Source organism: Lolium perenne, chromosome 2 (genome assembly GCF_019359855.2).
Source record: "Lolium perenne isolate Kyuss_39 chromosome 2, Kyuss_2.0, whole genome shotgun sequence".
Taxonomy (NCBI): Eukaryota; Viridiplantae; Streptophyta; class Magnoliopsida; order Poales; family Poaceae; genus Lolium; species Lolium perenne.
This window is the reverse complement of record NC_067245.2, coordinates 212,004,845-212,009,860: the sequence shown is the minus strand read 5'-3', so window position 1 is coordinate 212,009,860 and position 5,016 is coordinate 212,004,845. Positions and strand designations below refer to the sequence as shown.

Here is a 5,016-nt window from a genome sequence, read left to right as displayed (position 1 = left end):
TAGAGCCCTCAGCCTCGGGGGAGAACTACTCCCTCCTCATCATGGGAGACAGCGATGGCGATGAAGATGGCGGTGGTGTCGATGGAGATGACTCCGGGGGCAATTCCCCGTCCCGGAGGCGTGCCGTAACAGAGACTTCTGTCCCCCGAAACGGAGTTTCGCGATGGCGGCGGCGTCCCTGGAGTCTTTCTGGAGTTTCGTCAATTGGTGTCGGGTTTTTAGGTCGCGAGAGATTATATAGGCGAAGATGCAGCGCAAGGAGGTGCCTGGGGGGCCCACCCCATAGGGCGGCGCGCCCCCCCTCTTGGCCGCGCCGGCCTATGGTGTGGGGGCCCTGGGCCTCCACTCCGTCTCCCCTTCGGTGTTCTGGTCCGTCTCGGTAAAATAAGATGTTTGGCTTTTATTTCGTCGAATTCCGAGAATATTGCCCGAACAGCCTTTCTGGAACCAAAAACAACAGAAAATAGGAACTGACACTTCGGCATCTTGTTAATAGGTGTGTTACGGAAAATGCATAAAATCATTATAAAGTGTGAGCAAAACATGTAGGTATTATCATAAAACTAGCATGGAACATCAGAAATTATAGATACGTTGGAGACGTATCAGACCATTCCATGGGTTGGAAACCCTAGCCCCATTTTAGTCTACCAGTCATACTGGATCTAGTAGTCCACCACCGATGCTCTTCCTCGTACGTGTGGATACCGGCAAAGGTGTTGCACGTGTGACGCTTCAAGGTGAAGGAGGTCACAGATCCAGAGAGCTGTTTGTGGGATCGTCTTGGATCGGATCGATGACTGCACTGGCCTGACGCGCTTCTTTCCACACATGCATGTCTAGTTGTAATTCTTGTGGCCTTCTTCCTTAACTAGATCTTAAAAGTACCGTGTAGGAAAAGTTTTGTTTTCTGTTGCATGGCCCAACATGAAGGGGAAGGGAGTGGACGTGGTATGTGACCCTCATTTTGGATGATATTTGTATTCAGATGATCTCTTATTTTCTTTAAATTTTTATTTTGGGAGATGTTTGATACATTATGCCCTATGTTTGTGAACATGACTTTGTGACCACGGTGGGGTATTTTGATTCATGTCTGTTGCACATCTGGGATAAATTTGAAATTGTAAATTTAAATCATGAATTGAAACATTGTTAAATTATATGTCAAACATAGATGTTTAAATTATTATGGCGGTTAAGAACCAAAATTAGAATCACAAAGAGAATGAACAATTAAAATTTCAATTATTTGGTCATTGTAGTGGGACTTTTCTTTTCTGTAATTTTTTTAAATGTGTGCATCCGTATGGCTATTAAGACACTACGTTGTTGTAGAGGCTGGTGTAATTGATATCTTCGCGATATTAATAAATTTTCTTTATCGAAAAAGAAGAGAAACCCATATTACCTTATAGCTCTGCAAAAATACAAGCATCCACCTTACACGTGCTCTAGAGTTGCCATAAGGTAAATACGTGTGCTTACGAAAAATATTAGAATCCACTTGAAAAGTTATAAGGAAGGGAAATAACCTGCTACAGTTGCTCTTAGTGTTATATGTTATTCGAACTGAGTTTTTTTTGAAATAGCCAGGCATAACCTCTACATCAATCTATGCACATGTTTTTATTTAGATTTTATTCAGCTACGATTTGTCAAGAGCATAAATCATAAAACCAAAGCCACCACTCAACACCTAAAAACCCGACAATGGTTGAAATAACATGCCGTCGGGACCTCATGCCCTAAAAACACAAACAACACATCACCAACTAATTACCGCGAGCATCACTGAATCACCCTATGACAATAGCAGGAAAACACATCCGGTTTAGGAGACCCTTGACGAGTGTCTCATGCCTAGGCTGCAGTAGTCGTCGTCATCATTAGCCGCTGGTCCATCTTCAGGGCAGAGATCTGAATAGCCCTTGCAAGGCCTATCGTCGAGGCCACCATGACGCCCGATATCGCTTCCATCCTGCGCGAGTCCATCGCACTTTGTCCGTCACCGAGACCCCGCTACACCATGCTGCTGAGACTCACCGTCGTCGACGTGGTAGATGCATACTACTCCACCACTACTAGCCACCATCTAGCATTTGCTCGAAAAACGATGCTTCAAGAGGTAGAAGGATGCAGAAAGTGGTGCCATGGTCCGATCCAAAAGATCCAGATCTTGGTTTTCCCCTGAAGTAGCACGAGTGGGTACACATGGGCTGCAAACGCCATGCAACAAGGTAACGCCGTTCCCATGCCACCATCACCCCCTGTGACCAGGGGCTGGATTTTCACCGGCATCCGCACCTCCCAACTCGCCGTCGAAGACACCTGGCCGACCACCTCCGGTGGAGGAGGAGGCCACCACCGCCATGGCTGGAACTGAGTAAGATATAGTGCAGGAAAAAAAAAACAGGCCACTGAGATTTAGCAAAACAAAGTCGTCGTGAAACAATTTTGGTCGAAATTAGTAGTGGTCAAAGTGTAACATGGAGAGCATGTAAATGTCCAGAAGGACCGATGTTTGCATCCGGGCAAGCATACAATGCTCGGATCGAGTGTTATGTGCTGGTGGCTAGTGCATTCAAAGGACATAAACTGGAGTATTTATGAGCTAGCTGCTGGTGAGGCATTAATAGGAAGCCGGATCCAGAATGCTATGGTGTCCGATCTATTGCATCGCAAGGGGCGCCAACAAAGGCCGGATCTTGACAAGGAATTTTGGATACTTAACCCTTGGCGCCAAGAAAATTGTGAGGCAAGCACAGCTATGCCGTCGCAGGCTGGAAAAACACAAGTACGCGCAAATTTGGTCAATGAAACATCTCAGCAACAAACATACTACAGCTAATGGAGTAAGGGGTCAGCATCGATTAGTTTTAGCAACTGTACAATCATTCCATTGTACCTCTCTCACCAGCTCGCAAAGAATTAACAAAAACTCTGGTCTGACTCTGGTTGAGATTCTTAAAAAAAATAGGGCAAAAATCGAGCTCCCGATCATCAGCTCTTCTCTTCCTCATCGAGGGTCGCCGACGAGTAATCGATCCTCGAACGTAATGCACGACGACGACGGCGACTGCGACGGCGGCGACGGGCTCGGCGGGGTGGCCAGGCCCACGAGCATGTCCACGAAGGCGCCCACAATGACGGCGTGCACGCCCTTGGCGTTGAGCTTGAGGTACCACGCCAGGAGCTCCTCCAGGCCCTCCCAGTCCCGCAGCCCGTGCGCCGCCACCATTTCCACCATCGACGCCCGGAAGTCGCCGTACGGGTCCTCCGACTCCACCATCACCACCACCGTGCCACCCTTCAGCTCGGAGGGCTCCGCCGGTGGCGTATGGTGGTCCTTCTCGCCGGCCGGCGCGGTAGTGGCTTCGTCGGTCTTGGTCGGCGCGTCCCTGGTGGCCTCGCCTAGTAGCGCCTCCGCCTGAAACGAAACGAAAAGCATCTCTATCGTGTTAACAGGACTGCTTTCTGTTGTCACCGTCAACTGGCCAGATAGTTACAGGACGTGCACTGCATTACCTGCTTGGGGGACAAGAACTCTGCGCCGGCCGGCTCGAAGAAGAGCCGCTCCGACCGCACGCCGCACACGACGGCCGTCTCGCGCAGCTGCACCTCCTTGTTCGTCTCCTCCGCCTCCGGCTCCCGATCGACGGCGTCCTGCCCCGACACGGAGACGGAGCTCCGTTTACCGCACCACGCTTCGTCCAGGGACGGGCGCCGGAGGAAGTGCTCCGACGACGCGTCGTACACCGCGTTGGCGGTCCGGTACACGGCCGCGGCGACGGCAATGTCCTCCGGCCTCGCGCGGAAGGAGCTGGTGCGCGGGTGCCGGCACGACGGCCACGGCCAGGTGGACGGGGCCGGCGGGTAGCAGAGCTGCCGGTGGTGCGGGGTGGACGGCGACGGGCATGGCAAGGGCGATGGCGGCGACGACGGCGGGCGGTGCACGTCGCGGAGCTTGTACAGGATTGCCGCGAGGCCCTTCCTGGCCTTGGCAGCGGGGCGGTGGCTGCCGGTGCCGCTGGCGATGGCGGCGCGCGCGCGCTTCTTGAGCTTGTTGAAATGCAGGTGGGGAGGGTGCAGGAGAGACATTGCGCTGCCGCGTTTCACGGAAGGGGTCGGTCGTGCTGCTCTGCTCTTGGCGCTTCTGCTCTCTTTATTTTGCTCGATTTATAGAGAGGAGGGAGATGAAGGTAAGTGAGCTCATTTACTGCAAGGTTGGAGAGGGTTCAGTAAAGAATTGAATACTGCCGTTGAATGGTCTATTGAGGGCTACTCCGGTGCTCCCCCCTAAACAAACTTGAAGGGTCATAGTTGATTTTTTTTTCTATGTTGAATCCGCCGAAATTCATATCTAGCCCATGTATACCTGTCTATATTGATACGGTATGTATACGTCGCGCAAGGAAAAAGAAGAGGTCACATGAGCAAGATCTTTATAGCATTTTTCTATTTCGGCACCCGCACGTGACCGTAGATACGTATAAAACGAGGTACAACACAACACGGACCATACGAGCCTGTACATGGTTATACGGACGGTGGACCTACACTCAAAATTGCGATCGTGAGCCCTCTTACGAATATCTATGGGAAGATCTCCATCGTTATTGTATTTTACGCGCCCATATTTTTTTCAGGGGAGGAGCACCGGAGTAGAAGTGTGGTCTATTGGCCTGTGGCGACCACAAGATTTGCCTTTGGGGTCGCTTTGGCTAAAAAAAACATGAGAATTTGACAGAAATGCAAGTGTGAAATATAAAAATTGCTAAGCACAAAGTTCATTTTTTTTTTGTTTTGGCAAACCACAGTAAAAGTTTTGTTTGGATTGGACGCAGAAATAAATAGCTTGACCGTACACCAACAAGTGTAAGACAAGGTTGGAGGAGAAATAAGTAACTTGACCGTACACCAACAAGTGTAAGACAAGGTTGGAGTAGAGTTGAAATTTTCTGAGAACAGAGGCATAAAAAACAGAACCATCAAATTTAGACAAATGCCACTTAG

The 5,016-nt window shown here is 50.0% G+C and overlaps 1 pseudogene; it reads right to left on the bottom strand.

Moving 5' to 3' along the window:
- Window positions 1-2,851: 2,851 nt before the first annotated feature.
- Window positions 2,852-4,150, bottom strand: LOC127334765 (uncharacterized; annotated as a pseudogene).
- Between the last annotated feature and the right edge of the window lie 866 nt (window positions 4,151-5,016).